Source organism: Emydura macquarii, unplaced genomic scaffold (genome assembly GCF_026122565.2).
Source record: "Emydura macquarii macquarii isolate MOO-44397 ecotype Brisbane River unplaced genomic scaffold, CSIRO-AGI_Emac_v2 contig_1451, whole genome shotgun sequence".
Lineage (NCBI taxonomy): Eukaryota > Metazoa > Chordata > Testudines > Chelidae > Emydura > Emydura macquarii.
Genome location: NW_027131588.1, coordinates 12,509,195 through 12,525,450, shown reverse-complemented (window position 1 = coordinate 12,525,450; position 16,256 = coordinate 12,509,195).

Below are 16,256 nucleotides of genomic sequence, written 5' to 3'. Positions count from 1 at the left end.
TTCACGTGCCACCCACATAGCTCTCTGGCTTAGTCCTTAAAATAGTCTAGTTCTATATTCAGTTTGTCTATCACTGGAATTTTATTATGCCACCAAAGCTCTTGGCACCTACATAATTGCCGGCTGTGGAGTGGCATTCCTTGGTACACAAGCTTCAGAATTAATTGATTTTCCATTCTAATAATATGTCCCTACCAAGAAAGCCGCTAAAACCAAACTAGTGCGGATGGAAGCAATTGTTGGGTTCAGCTTCAAATATTCTCATATCTGATCTTTTCCTGCCACTTGATAAGGAGCAGCTGATGAATCTGATGATAATTAAAAACATCAATGCATTGTTCTTCAGCCTTCCACAACACCCATCTTTCACTTCAGTACACTAGACTTGGTATAATCTCCAAGGTCGGTATGTTTACAGTCTGAAGGTGTTTATGCTGAAGTCAACTGCCTGTTACAATCTGGTCAGTTGTCCTTCTTGCTGAAACAGCCCAGAGTTTTTCTGCTGTGAGGTGAAAATCAATGAAACTGTGATGTGGGTTAATTAATTAGATGAGGCTCAGCTGGATGGGAACAGGAGGGGCCTGTATAATGCTCAGGAAGCAAGACCAGCTGGAGGCTGCAGGGCAGTAGTCTGCAGTCACTCCCTGGGAGAAGAGAGATGTGCAGTTGCCAGAGCCAGAGCCAGAGCCAGAGCCAGAGCCAGAGCCAGAGCCAGAGCCAGAGCCAGAGCCAGAGCCAGAGCCAGAGCCAGAGCCAGAGCCAGAGCCAGAGCCAGAGCCAGAGCCAGAGCCAGAGCCAGAGCCAGAGCGGTAGGAAAGGCTCATGGGAAAAGCAACAAAGCAGAGGATAGTGCAGAACTTGACTGCTGATCAGAGGGCCCCTGAGCTAGAAGTAGAAGGGTGAAGTAGAGGGTGGGCCCAGGTTCCCCTACCAAGCAATGGGGAAATGGCATAGTAGAGAGCAGGCTGCATAAAACAGTTTGCCCTGAAAGACTTTGATACCACAAAGGGGAGGACCACAATGAACTGATAAGAGGGCCAAGTCACAAAGAGGAAACTGCAGCACTTGGAGCAAGAGGGGCCTCAGCGTGAGCGAGGATGATGGTTGGACAGACAGCCCAAGGAGAGTGTAGCACCTGGAAGGAGCTAATCCCCAGAGCCGTCAGGAGGAGGCGCCCCTACTGGTGAGTGGACCCAGTGACAGAAATCTTGCTAAAGGGCCATTCTGGTATCCTGTAAGATGGTGCCAAACCTAAAATCAGTGCTTGGAAATGTCTAACACTGTGCAAAACGGCTAAATCCCTCCTCCTCGCCAAGTGGTTGAAACGCCTGAATGTTGATATCTGTGCTTTATCTGCAGTGTGCTGGCCAGGAAGCAGTGTAAACAATTATAGCTAACATCAATTATCCTTGGCACTTGTATAGCTGAGGGTCGCAAATTCTTTGGCAATATCAACAAATTAAGCCTCTTAATACCACTGTGAACAACTTTTTATTCTGTTGATAAACTGATGTACACAGAAGTTAACTGGCTGGCCCAAAGCCCTTCAACAAGTCAACAGAACTGCAGCTAGAGAACACATGACCTGGGTCATGATACCCTCCTTTCACCTCTTAGCCACACTCCAGTAACCAAATGTTACCATCTAAGGGCTAAAGAGCAATTTATGTAAAATTGTTTTAATGTGGCAGTCTCATTTGCAAACAATTATTGCTAGTCTTACTTCTATAGTGGTAACCGCTAAAAACCCCACACAGGAATTACAACCTCATTGTATAAGGTACTGAGTGAACAAACACAAGATTGGTAGATATTTAAGGCCAGAAGGGAGCAGACCATAATGATAATGTAATCTGACCTTTTGTATATCCCATTAATTCCCACATGAAACCCACAATTTCTGGTTGAGCTAAAGAAGTTCGTGTTCCAGAGAGCACACCATGTGGGATTTAGACAAATGCAAAAGGTGAACAGACATACAACTTGGGTAAGGGAAGCCAGGGTGACTGTAGAGAAAGATGTAGTCGCATTAGTAATCACAGTCAAAGGTTGTTGGTTTAATCTATGCCAGATGGCAGTTTAATGATTTTTTTTTTAAGTGACTAATTTAAAGCAAATTTCAGTTGAAAGTTTTGCAAATTCCATTGATGCTGTCTTACAAATTCCATGCAAAGAATTTATACTGTGGTAATCACTTACTGTATTTCAGCAATGGAAAAAAAATCATAAGGAATAATAATTATTTAATCAGACTTACTCAAACTCCAACGGTTTGACTGTCACACAGCTACTTGTGTGGAGCAGAACCATTCTTTCAACAATCCCACTGAAGTAAATAGGCCCACTCATGGAGTAAGAGGCTACTCTGAATTGTTAAGGGTGACCGAATCTGGTCCTAAGTCCATTATCTGCACAAAGGCAGTTAGAATGAAAATAAAGAAGAAAATTGAACAGTTTAAACTGTTACATGAAAATGAGCTTGGAATATAGCAAGCTGGGAGCAGTTTCTTAACTCAAACAAGTAGAAACTAGCCATTAAGTCATAAAATAATAATACTATCAAGGTGTATGCATATGAGCATAGCACCAATTATTCACAGTCATTTGTGAACTTAAATCTTTACAAGGTCTCAGACTGAGCAAATTTGAATAGTTTTCCTTTTGCAATTAAAAATCACATCAAGTCGCACAGATTATGAAGCATTCACAACATCCTAATATGTATGGAGGAAGAATGAAACAGCAAATAGAAATGCATTAGTTGCCAAGGCACAGTCTTTTCAGATTTCTGTTCTGCTTTTTCTGAAAGTTACTAGCCAGAAATACAAATGGCTGTGGAGGTGGCATTCGGAGATCTGGATCATGAAACCACCGAAATTGGAATCTGGGATTCAGAGGCTTATCAGAGTCCATGTCTCTCCCCACAGATGCTAGAGGAGTGAAGCAGCCAGATGTCCCAAAGGATATCAAAAAGTGGTGGAAGTGAGTTAAAAAAAACCCATGATTTCTAATGGTGAGTGAATAAGGTGATGTGTGTGAGGAGCTTAGGTGGGGCAGGACGTTGGTAGAACCGAAGGGCAGGACAGCTTCTAAAACAGCAGTATCTACCCCACCTTCCAATCTTAGCTGCTGTATTCAGATTGGATCCAAATGAGGATAGATAGATCTGTACCCTAGCCACTTACCTTGATTTCAGAGGAAAGCGTATCCTGATTCAGTTCCAATTCTAGATAGAATTCTTCATCATTTCTAAAGAATGATTGGATTAGATACATACATGAATGGAGAAGCTCTTGCTATTCCAATTAACCTATGAGTACTCTCCTGGTACAGTTTGGCTCACTATGGTCTCTTGACTAAAAGCTGGTGGAGCATATATGATTTGAAGTAATGTCTGATGCTGACATAATAGCTCATCACAGAAGGGGCATTTCATTCTTAGACACTCTTATGGATGAGATGAACAGAGGTACCAACTGCTTCCTTTGGGTGGATGATAAGGTGGAAGTTAAATTCTTCAATTTCAGGTTATGGGATGGGTCTAGAACTGGGGAGGAAAACCTGTCCCATTCTGCATTGGGATGAAACAGCCTTTTTGAAGTTTGGAGGGAGAGACCTTCCCCCGACCCTAGATTACTAATAATTCAATAGTTAGGGCACTCACTTCCAAATTGGGAGGCTAATCACCTGAGAGCAGGGACTGGAACCTGCATGTCCCAGATAAGTGTCCTAACCCCTCATCTATTTTGAGGACTCACAAACTGTTCCATCCTAGATGTGCGTGAGAAACCTGTCTCAACTAAACTTTCGTTGAAACAGAGATGTGCTCTTAAAATGCTGATTGTTGAGCGAGACGATAGTATGACTGCCTGTTTTTCAGTGTGGTGATGGTGTCATGCTGGAAATTCCACTCTCCTGCTGAGAAGGCTTTAAGAAATCTATTTGATTCTTCTAGCTGCTCTGCCTTGCCTAATTTAATCATGACTTTTCTCCTCCCTCTTCTTAGGTTGCTTCAGTAAGTCCAAATCAGACACAGGGTTTAAGATACAATGAGTAATACAGGAAATAATCATGAGTGGCTGCAACGTTTTTATGTCCTCCAATATACTTCCAGCTTTTCATTGCAGAGCACTTGATATGACTCCTAGAATTATTGGTTCCCGCATGATAGGCATCAATATAGGAACCTACAACGATAATTATTGAGGTATGTGAGGTCTGGTGCACATGAATAACAGTTTATAGCTAAAGCTGTGGATTTTCTAGATAGAATGTAAAAGTAACAAAGCATATAATGATTTATTACTTTATTGCTGGGAACAGCGGTGGCACTAAAGTTGTGGGTGTATTTGGAATGGTTATTTTTGGTTAATAGGCATATGTTCAAAAGAGAGAAGACCGCACAAAACAAACAAATCAAAAGTACTCTTAATATTGGATTTTCCTGACCTTTACTGATTCAAGTGCATGGCTCTTTAGTTTGTATCTTCAGTAGAGTAAAATAGGTTAAAACATGAAACACTGGCCTGTGTGAAAGATGCTTAATGGTTTGGATTAGATAGTGTGTGAAGCTTATGGTTTATATAAAGCTATAGCAGATGGTTAGGTGTGAACAGAATTGCTTGATATAAAAATAAACTGTTTTTCACATACTGTAGAGAGTCTCGTATAAAATATATTGCTTTGAATAAGCAATGGCTTCCATGAAAACATATTCTGTAATTTTACAAAGATGACACAAATTAATGGTAAAATAAGTGTATACTTACCAAATTTACATTGTGAAAAAAAATATATATATACACACTTGTGCATGAATTCAGTTTCATTACTTATATAGGAGACCCCTGGCTTATGCACAAAGTATCTGTTTTTATTATAAAATGCATGGGACTGAACTAGAAGACTTCTCAAAGTCCGTTCCTGTCCTACATGTCTATGATTTCATCAGATGGACGAACAGGCAAAAAATCTAGACAGAGGTATTATTGATGGTCCTGACTGATAAGAATAATGTAATCTGCCAATTTCTAAAAAGAGAATTTCAAATTTGACTCTTGGCTGATTTAAAGTTCTAGAAGTCACTTGTACTCACCAACCTACAGTGTTAAAACTATCAAATGTTTTGTCTGTTTTTAGACAAACAGTACTGTACAGGCAAACCAAGATCTTAATTGAATTAAAGAAACAAATTGAGCATAGCAAATGTAAAAACAAAGGCCTAGGTGCGAGTGAAGCTGGAATTTGACAAACAAATATATATGCAGGCCTAAGTTCTTTCACAGCAGTATGTCCTGTACGTGGTTGAATAACATAAGAATGTCCATACTGGGTCAGATCAATGATCTATCTAGCCCAATATCCTGTCATCTTTACAGTGATCATTGCCAGATGCTTCAGAAGGAATGAACAGAATGAGCAATTATCGAGTAATTCACCATGTTGTCCAGTCCCAGTTTCTTGCAATCAGAGACTTAAAAACACCCAGAGCATGGGGTTGCATCCCTGATCATCTTGGCTAATAGCCATTGATGGACCTGTCCTACATGAATTTATCTAATGCTTTTTGATCCCAGTTTACTTTTGGCCTTCACAACATCCCCTGGCAATGAGTTCTGCAGGTTGGCTGTGAATTATGTGAAGAAGTACTTCCTTCTGCTTGTTTTAAACCTGTTATCAAATCTTCATGTGTGGAATGGTGTAACAAGAACAGTAGGACTGTCAGTAAATAATCTCTTGATTTATTATTCCTGAAAAACACTGCTCAAACTATACTGTGCATGCACAAAGTGTGATTCTGCCCTGCTCCCTCTCCCAATGAACCATAATATGGCCAAACCCAAACCAGTGTTCACTAGAACATTCAAATGCACTTCTCACCAATGATGACTATTTCTATGCCAAATTTCAACCTCCTGCACTCAGTCATTGAGGCTAAAGAACTACTACAAAAAAAATGTGGAAAGTGTGTGGGGTTTTTTTTTCAATTGTGGGGAAAGTGTGTGGGTTTTTCCTTCTCTTCAAATATAGCTTCTTTGCTGTTACTTAAACTTAAAAATAAAACCCCAACAACAACAAAACTTACCTTTAATCAAAGACCCATACATGGAAAATAATAGCAGAATAGCTTTCAGAAAGTTAGAAGCAACTAAAAACTGAAAGTTGGGATGGAGATGTTCATGCAAATTTATTTATTATAGTAGGAGATGCCAATATAGTTAAGTGAATGACATTTAAAAAACTATTAAAAGAACATTAAGGTCCCAAAGCCAAACACTCAAAAGTAAGGAAATGTCATACTTAAGACTGTCTATGCAATCTTATTTTAGCCCTTTTGTGCATATACCTTCCCTGGGCACCGTATCTTGACATGGTGGAAAGACTCATGTGTTCCATCAACCATGTGTGCTATGCTGACAGCTATTTTTATTCCTGGCCACCCAAACCAGACAGATCAAAGGCTAGGAACCAGACAAAAAGCAGTAAAAGTCTAACAACAAGACATTACAGCAGCGATTTCAAGTTCAACTGAAGAACAGATATCTGGTGCTACAATACTTAGCTACACCACAAGAAGTCAACACTGATAAGTCATGGACTCTTCTATATGACTCTATACTGTTTACTTTTGCTTGGCAGTACACCAGGAGGTAGGGAATTTGATTTTGTTCTATATAATCTGTCTGTATAATTTGCAACACTTTTTTGTTTTGTTTTCAAGGACCTAAAAGGTCCAAATACTAGGAGTAAATTTAGTAAAATTTATAATTTCTCACAGTAAAAATGTGTAGGAGGGAAGATTGCTTATTAGGAGGACAATGTTTTCATGATGAATGTGCAGACATTGACCTAACTTTCAGATTTCAAGCTGGGTTTTTTATGATTAGTACCCCAGACTTGTAGTTTTGCTTCCCTGATAGGCGAAACTTCATATAGTCAAGAGTGCTTGGCTTGAGCCATATTGACTCATTTTCCCATAGGAGAAAGAACTCTTGGTGGCAGAAGCAAAGAATAGGTCTAGTGTTTCTAGTGGCGGGCACTGAAGTGAGGTGGTAATAACACTGGATCAACCTCACCAGGTGTAACAACACTGGCTCCACCTCATCGGGTGTACGTCATGAACTCGAGGAAAGAAAAATCAACCAGAATAATTCAAAATCTCATTAATCTGAGCCACACAAATCAATGTAAAGCTCATGGAAAGGTATACTACTAATGGAAACATTATGTTAAACACTGAAACCAATGGCATCTTTCAAATAAGTTAATTTAATTTTCACAGCCTGCCATGTCACAACAGATCTGTAGATTCCTTATATAAATTGACATTTTCCATTACTAGGCACACAACCATTTATGCAGTGGCAGTTCCTCAGGAGTGGTTTGATAAGCACTGTTCCTACCCTCTCTCCTTGAGTCTGAGAACGGCAAAGATCAGAGACCCAACTGATATAAACTGGCTCTCAGAATATTTTTGTCTCTTTGTCTACTATCAGGTGTCAGCAGATCCCTCTCTGTTTGAGCACATGAATCACTGTACTTCATATGTCAGTGCATAACATTAATATTTGAATTTTGGCCTTTGCCCCTAATAATGAAACATTCCATTTCATGCATCACTCTCTTTTGATGATGCCCTTCATAGCTGTCTCATCTTCTGTTTTTCATGTACAGTGCTGTCACTCTTAAAACCTCAGCCACATTAGCCTTCTTCTCATGTAGTTATCAGTTTAAAGTAGAGGTCAAATAGTCTGGTGGTTATATTTCTTTAGCTAATGTTAGGTGAGACCTATTTTCTATTATTTTTGTGTCTAGTACAGTGAAATCCTGTAGATCACCCTTCCTGTTTTGAAACCACCTCATACACTTTCCATTTTTTTCCTCCATTTTCAAAAACCCTATATTTTTTTCATATTTAACATCAGTAAAATAAGTACATATTGACTGACAAATTAAAAGAGGTAAAGTCCAAATGAATGACAGCCAACTTGTCTAAACAGTCCTTCAAACACATTAGGAATTAAAATAATAAACAAGATTTGCCTTTATTAGATGTCCTCCTTCTTTAAGTAACTGATTTTTGTCAGACTTCTGAGAGATTACTGTAGATACTTTGGAATGTCTTTCTTGAGGAGATAAGAGATCCTATGATAAGCAAATACATTAATCATTAGATGATCAGATCATGTTTTATTCTTGGAAACCAGAAGTTAGCTAAAAATGCTTCTCAGGAAAAAATTCATCTTTAAAAAGATAAAAACCAATAACAAAGTCCTTTGTTTGTCCCCTCCCAAAAAAGAAACTTCACAAGGAGACAGGTAAAAGAAATATTGTTTGTCTTCTGAAATCATATACACTCAGTGTAAAAGCATCTTATGTCATGCTGTTTGCCACTAGTGGCCAATTCTATAATTACTGCATCATCCTCCCTCACAAAAATACCAATGGGAGGAGATCTGTAGAGCTGAAAGGACCTCAGGGACAGTAATGTGCTAGGGAGGACACTCCAGAGAGCCTCTGGATAAAATTCTGCCACAAACCTGAAGTGAGAGATAAGTTTATTTCCCTGCCTCAAGGGCAATCACTTCCTTTTCAGATATATTACTAAACCACCTTGACAGAGACAATTTATCCCTGAAGTTCATGAAAGATGCTTCTTAAGAACAAATTTTGCCTTTGGAGTGCCTCTGATGGCACCAAATTTTCAAGTACTTTATAAAGGCCTTCACAGCCGCTTACACATGCTGAACTATACTCTCAATACCTTCACTATAGGGTTTAGGCACAAATAGTATTTGGAAGCTAGGGCCTCCTCTGTTCTAGGATAGAGCTAGGATATGAGAAACTGTCTGGATTTGAATGGGAAAGTGACCCAGTAGATCACCCTTTCCCTCATCTCTGCAAATATATCTAGTGCTAAGCACAAAAATGATCATGGGAGCCTCTTGTTCAAATAATGGTAGTACATCATATTTGGTCTACTATGAGGGAATGACCCACAGGTTTGGGGAGACAGTTTGGCTGCTCAGGCCTTTGCCTAGATGTTTCTGAACTGGCAGATGTGTCTGGCAAATCACCTGAGATCTGCATGTTCTTCAGGGCCCACACATACTAGCAGTTCCACAAGAGGTTACATAAACAACCCTTGGATAAATCAGTGGAAGTCCACACAGCAAAGTCCCCTGGTCTCCCCTTTACCAAAGGGAAGGAAGCTTACTAATGGAAAGGTTATTCCGTTTACTTTATTTGGTTTCTTGAGTGCCACAAATCCATAATTATCAGTGGCCTAATGAGGAGGAGGAAGGAAGCACGTAGTGTATTTACGCTTCGGTGAGAAGCACCCTCTAAGTACCAATAGATAGATACCAGCCATGCAGTTTCCTAAATACTGTTAGGAATACTGTACTTGCAACCATTTTAAAAATAAAAAATCCCTTCCATACTGGAGGGTAATTCTTCAAAGCTATATGGGAATTCCACATCCCACTTCCATTAGCTATTCTCATGCCTTCTGCACAAGACACCTGCATGCCATTTAGAAGACGTCATCTCTTTGTCCTTAGGCATTCCTCACACTTTTGGCAGATGGTCTTTTGGCTTTTAGTGGTCACTTTTTTGGTGGAGGGGAATATATGGTACTTTTTTTTCTTTAAAAAAAAAAAAAAAAAAAAAAAAGAGGTACCAAAAACCTGACACTCCCCCAGTCTTCATTTAGACCTGGGGTGCACAACACCTCCGAACATAGCCAGACATTAGTTGGCAGTAAAAGTTAAAAGACAGTGAGCGAGTGAGGCCAGCAGTGGTTGAACATTAAAATATTATCATTAAATGGGGAATGAATAGGATGAAGCTCAAAGTGAGTCCCTAAAGTACACTGATATAGAGTCTTTTTGATGTGTGGAATGCAAGTCCAGAACGACTAAGTGCTTTAAGAGAGAGGAAGTGACTGAGAACTTTATTTTTCTCACCCTGTAATTTATCTGTAAAGCAGTATGAAGGAATTGCAAACACAAACTGGTTCAACTGAACTATTTAATACCATTTAATTTGCTGCCAGTCAACCACGTAACAATTGGCATGTTTCTCAACTTTTAGGTGTTATTAAGTGGCAAGAGGCCAAGCTACGATTCCTTTGAAAAGATGGTAATGTGAGGAACAATCAGAAGCTAATATGGTTTACAAGGAATTGTTCAAAGGCCAGGTTTTTGGTTTTAGGTTTTGTTTTTAAGATTTTTTTTTTTTAGAAATGGAAAAGAGGGGAGATACTCAAACACGAATTCTCACTTATGGTTTATGCTATAGAGGAGGAAAAGAATAAGGAGCATATAGAAATGAAATATTTTAGGTGCCGTATTGTTGCCAAAAGGCTTACAGAGAATAAAAAAAGCTTTGAAAATATGAGGTGAGCAAAAGAAGCTCCAGAGATGAGACCTTTCATAAACATAGGGAGATGAAACTGTTGTCCAAAATGTCTGAGGTAGTGAACCTCTTTCTAAAATTTGCCTTTAACAGGAAGATAAAGGAAAGAAATTTAGGTGGCAAAGGAGTGAGGAAAATTTGAAGAAATATATGCTAATAAGAAATAAATAATCCAAACTAGAAGAAACTTTGGAGGCAACAGTATCTGCAGTGGTAAAATTCTTACCAGCCCTTGTTTTATTCCCTGCTGTATTTTTGACTTTTACTGATTATATCCAGAGTTGACCAGACACAAGCATTTTAAAAAAAAAAGTTTCTCCCACCATAAATGAGAAGAATGTTGCTCACTTTCTTTTAAACTTATCAGGAAAAATAAAGAAAAAGAACAGCAGGTCAACTCAGTCACTTCCAGTAATGTTGATTTTTTTTTTTTTTTTGGAAGAGTTTCTCTGTTATTCTCTGCACTCCCCCTCTTTGACTCCCCCACAGCTGGCAAAAAAAAAGGATGGTGAGTCTGACTTGAAAACTTGGCACAACAAGGAGAATTTATGATGTACATTTCTTTCCCCTCCCCCCAATCCATGAGCCAACAGGTGAAGTAAATGGGAAATGTGCTGTTTCTGATTTTTTGAGAACCAATGAAGTGTTTGTCTTTCAGGGAATTGTTTTTGCCCAGCTTCATCTGTTTCATTAAGATTGAGTATCAGATTAAGATTAGGGTAGAGACCAAGTATAGAACAGAGATGATTTAATTGGTAAGATTATGCTACAGGACCTTATTCTGTTTTTAGTGAAAACCACAAAACTTTTGCCATGGACTTGAATGGAGAAGGATCAGGCCTGTGAAGTTTTTTATCATTTTCTTTTAACCTTCTGCGGTAGGACAAGAGACACTCTGGATAGAAGATACCAAAAACCCAACACGCAATTTGTCTTGTGGCTTAAACGTATTAATATATTTGTTAAATTCCCAGTCTTTTTACTGAGAAGAAAAGGGGAAATACTTATAACTGACCAGCCAGTACTGATTCACTTGGGCATAACAGTCACACATGTGACTCTCAACTAGCCATTGATAGAGCACCCCATTGGAATTAGAGTTCTCATGTATAGTAGCTCCTCCATCAACTCCACAGCCAACTTTGGATTCTCTCCCTACACTGCTTGACACAACACCCTGGATGCAAACACTCCTGAACTTTTCAAGGGCTTGGAAATGGAATCTGGATGCAAATTTTTCAGGTAAATCACTTCTCTAAATAGTCCAGACAAAAACTTTATGTCCAAGCGCCTCCAAACTTTGAAAGATTTCATTTGAAAGCCAGATTGAGAAATTCCAGTTTAAACGACAAAACAAAATGTTGGGGTCTTCAAGAACAAAAGTCTTAAGGGTTATATTTTGATTGACTAGTACATTATGACTGTTATTATGTTGCAGGGACCTGGAATGCTATAATAATTAGCCTGTCAACTCAATTGTTACTCTTCATTAAAAATGAATACGAGGGAGTAATTCATCTCACATCTTTAGCAGCATTAGGGCATTCTGTTTTTGCAGTTGTATGCAGTTCAGTGTCTCATTTAATTTTGGGAAGAGTATCACTTCCTAACAGAAGGCTTCACCTTCCTTATTTTCATTATGCACTTGAAGAGCAAAATTTCAGATAATACAATCCTTCGGTGTACCCCCCCACACACACATTATTCCTCCACCCATCCCCCAAAACATTAAAATGGAATTAAGGTTGGGAATACAAATTATTTATTTAAGGATTTAAAAAGTTGCACTAACATTGTAATTAACCTCAGAAGAAGAATTACAAATCCAGAACACCTTAACATGTTTGGGGCTTTCTTTTTAAGTATGGAAATTAACAGTTAAGACACGGAAGCAACCTTAACTCTGTCCTATAGTGATTCCATGCAATTACCATGCTATTATAAGTAATACAGTGAGGTGTTTGTGGGCCCAGATGAGATTACTCATTTTTAAAAGACAGTTTCGTATTTTTTTATTTATTTTTCATGGTGACACTGTGGAGCAGTATTAAGGTTGCTTGGCTATGCCCTCAGCCAGATTTTTAAAGGTGTTTAGGTACCTAAAGATGAAGCTAGGTGTTCCTGGATGCCTATCTGCATTCTTAGGCACCTAAATATCTTTGAAAAGCCATCTCATTGTTCACCTGGACATTTTAACCCTTTGCTTTACCTGTGACCTTGAGGGGTGTTACTCTTTGCCATCTCAGCACCTATGCCATATCCTTAAGGCAGCTGCTTTTGTCCTTGCTTTCCCAGTTCATTATGAAGCAGACAATGTTATGCCTTCACTTAGAATAATGACTTCATTTCTAGTTACTCCCTCTCAAAAAGAATATAGTCAGAATAAGTAGGGGAAGGGGGAAGTCAGAGACTGGAGAAGACCATGATGAAATGGATGGAACAATCCTCAGATGAAAGCAGATTGCAAATATGGAGATTTATTTTAGAGACGAGATGAATAAAACAGAACATGCATACAAAATTATAAATGGTATAGAGAAGGTAGAAGAGGAATTTCTATCCATCCTGTCCGGATTCAATGCAATTGAGAGATGGCATGTTAAAAACCTAAGACTAGAAATAGAAAATACTTCTTCATGCTGTTAGCCTGTGGCATTCATTTCCACAATAGGCTCTTGAGGCCAAGATCTTAGAAAATTTAAAAAGGAACTTGATATTTTTATATTTGATAACAAGAAAGCCAGGTGTTAAAATAGTAAATATTAAAAATAAACAAGAATTTCAGAAAAGATATAAATATTCATGCTTCAAAGCAATAGCTAATCTCTAACTATTGGACATTGAGAAGAACCTTTTTCCAGAGGCAGGATATCCCATAATTAGCTACAGCAAGGTTTCTTGTATATTCCTTGAAGCATCTGGTGCTGGCCATTGTTGATAACTGGACAATTTGGATCACTGAGGCAGTATGGCAATTCCTACGATCATTCCTCCCTGAGATGAAGATATAAATTAGAGAGATTCTTCCATCTCAATAGAGTTATGCCAATTTACACCAGCTGAATATTCTGCCTTATGATCGTCAAAGAAAACCAGAAAAAGGGACTCTTGTCTCCCCCATTACTTAAACTGATAATTACACACTTCAGTTTGTGTCCAGAGGAGATGGCATCAAGGCCTGACTGCAGCTGTGCCTCAAAAGCATGGCTTTGAGGAATTGCATGTATATAAAACCCTCAAACACTGATGACATTCCATCTGTAATTGCACAAGTTTGCAAAATTATTTCCCTCTTCTTGTCTATTCCGTGTGGGCTTGTTTTACTTTTCCATTAGTTAAGAATTCCCTTTACCTTCCCTGTCAACTAGAGAGATGTCTATGAAGAAACTAATTGAAACGGTTTTCCATGTTTAACAGATGCTACTTTCCGCGTGGTTAATGTTTGTATTAACAAATGATCTACTGAAGACTAGAGACGGTTCTGTCATGACTGCATACATTATTTTTTTGCTTCTGATATCCACTTTGGAAATGAGCTGATTAAAACAGCCACACATCTTTTATTTGAAGACTTGCAGAGTACTTCAAGTTCAATGTACTCCGGATGACACACAAGGCAGGATTTACACCATTAAGTGCTACAGCTGTCTCTGAAGCTACAATATTTTCCCTCTAAATTATTTTGGCAAAACAAATAGAGATTTCCTAGTTTCAGATATGTGGATATGCTGTTTTCTAATAAAAAGAGAGAAAACCTTGGGCAAGTCACTTAATCTCTCTCTGCTCCCTACCTGCATAATACGAATAATCATACCCATAACTTACCCTCTTTTATAAGGTACTTGTCACACAGTATTATCAGTTATGGCTGTAGGTGGTCTGAGTTAGATTTAAAGAATAAGGGAATTGATGCTGCCTGTTTAACAAAAAGAACAAAAATACCATTGCCTCTTTATGAGATGGGAGAAGGTAGAATTCAGCGAAATGAAAAGCAATAACAAAAGCTCTTTGTAAGCCGATTGATTGGGGTCTTTAAACAGAAAGCTACGTGTGTGTCTTGCCCATTTTGACTCAATGTGGGGTTTTGGGGAGATCACCAAGTGAAGAGACATCCTGGGGTCTTCGAGTTGGATCCCTTCCCACCCATCTTCTAAGGATGGGAGACACGTATGTGAGTGGCAATTTCAAAGGCAGGTAGGTGCCCATATCCCCGTGCCAGGAATGGTGTATGAGCTAAGGGCCTTTAACTCATCCCATTTCTGAACACAGTCTTGGGACTGAATGAAGTGAGGATGAGGACAGGTGTATTGGACTCCAACAGCAAGCATAGATTAAAGCACCCTTCTCAATGCCCAAACCCTTCACATGAGGAATGGACTAGACTAGAATAGAATTTGGCCTCAGTTTGAAATCCCCAATGACGAGCTGCGAGGGAGGGAGGAAGGCCTAGTCTGTATGAAGAAAAGAGGAAAGAGTGCAATTTAGGTACTGTGTCTATAATGGGATGACAGAAATCAGGAAAGTGTTGCTGCTGTGATGTGTTCTTTTCTAGACCTGTGTAAATAACTCAGCTTTTGGTTCAGTAGCCAAAATGGAAACAAAAATTGTTTCAGGTTAACCCAAAACACATTTTAAAAAAATGTTGGCAAAGTAAAATAGTCAAATTTTGCTGTGGGTCAAATAAAATGTTTTGTTGAACCTGAAACTAAATATTTTGTTTTGTTTTAGTTGTTTTAGCTTTTTTTCAATTAACACTACAGTAAAAATTGAAACAACATTTTAAATCAAAACTGAAATATTTTGTTTAGAAAATGCGGAAACATTTTGATTTTTTTTGGGGGGGGGGAGGGTGTAGAGGATCCCCCTGTAGGGGGCAGTGCCGGCAGCTCTCCCGCGGTGTCAATCCCCGAGGGAGGCCACACGTCCCGGTGCCTACGCCCTTCGGGAGTCCAAATTAAAGGGGCCATCTCCAGCCCTTAGTAGGGCGAGCCTTGGGTTCAGACCGTTCCTAAAGGGGAATAGTCTCTTGCCCTCATGGGCGGGCAACCAGCCTAGGGCCCAGTACTCAGCCAGGGACAGGCCAGCAGCAGGAAAAGCAGTCTCTAGCCCCAAAGGGCGAGGAAACAGTCTATCGCCTAGCCCTTTGGTAGGGCAGGCCAGCAAACACAGGCTCAAGCCTTTGACGGGGCGAGCTGCAGTCTATGGCCCGAGCGGACGACGAAATGGTCCAAGGCCTGGGCCCTTGGGCAGGGCAGGGCAGGGCAGAGGGACAGCAGTCTCTAGCCCTTAGCGGGTGAATAGGTAGTCTATACCCGTCCCTTCTGCAGGGCGTGGCAGGCAGTAAGGGGCAGGCTCTGGCCCTCAACAGGCGTTCACCCCGGGTCGGGGTAGGATGGGGGAAGCAGGCCCACCCGTCTCCACTGCATCTCAGCCCAGGGCCCAGTCAGTGACGGGGTGTCCCATCACTGGGTCAGCAGGGTTCCGGCCAAAACGCACCGACTCACGGCAAGTGTCAGCTCAGTCGGACCATAGTCGGCTTCCCTGGGCTCCTTCATCCCACGAGTACCTGTGGCCAGTTGTCTTCCTCTGGGTCACTGAGGTAGACAGCAAGCGGGAGTCCCACAAGTCCCTCACCGTCAACCAGTGGCTGGTCTGGAAACAGTTCAGGGTCCTCTGGAGAGGGCAGTTCCTCTAGGTCCTAGGGTCCCCGTGTCCCCTCTGGCTAACCAGGGGTTGGTAGCAAGGGCAGGTCCTCAGGGCCCCAGGCAGTAGGCAGTCCAGCAGCCCCTCCTGCGGGTCGTAGGATCCGGGGGTCTCCTTCAGCTCATCCAGCTTAG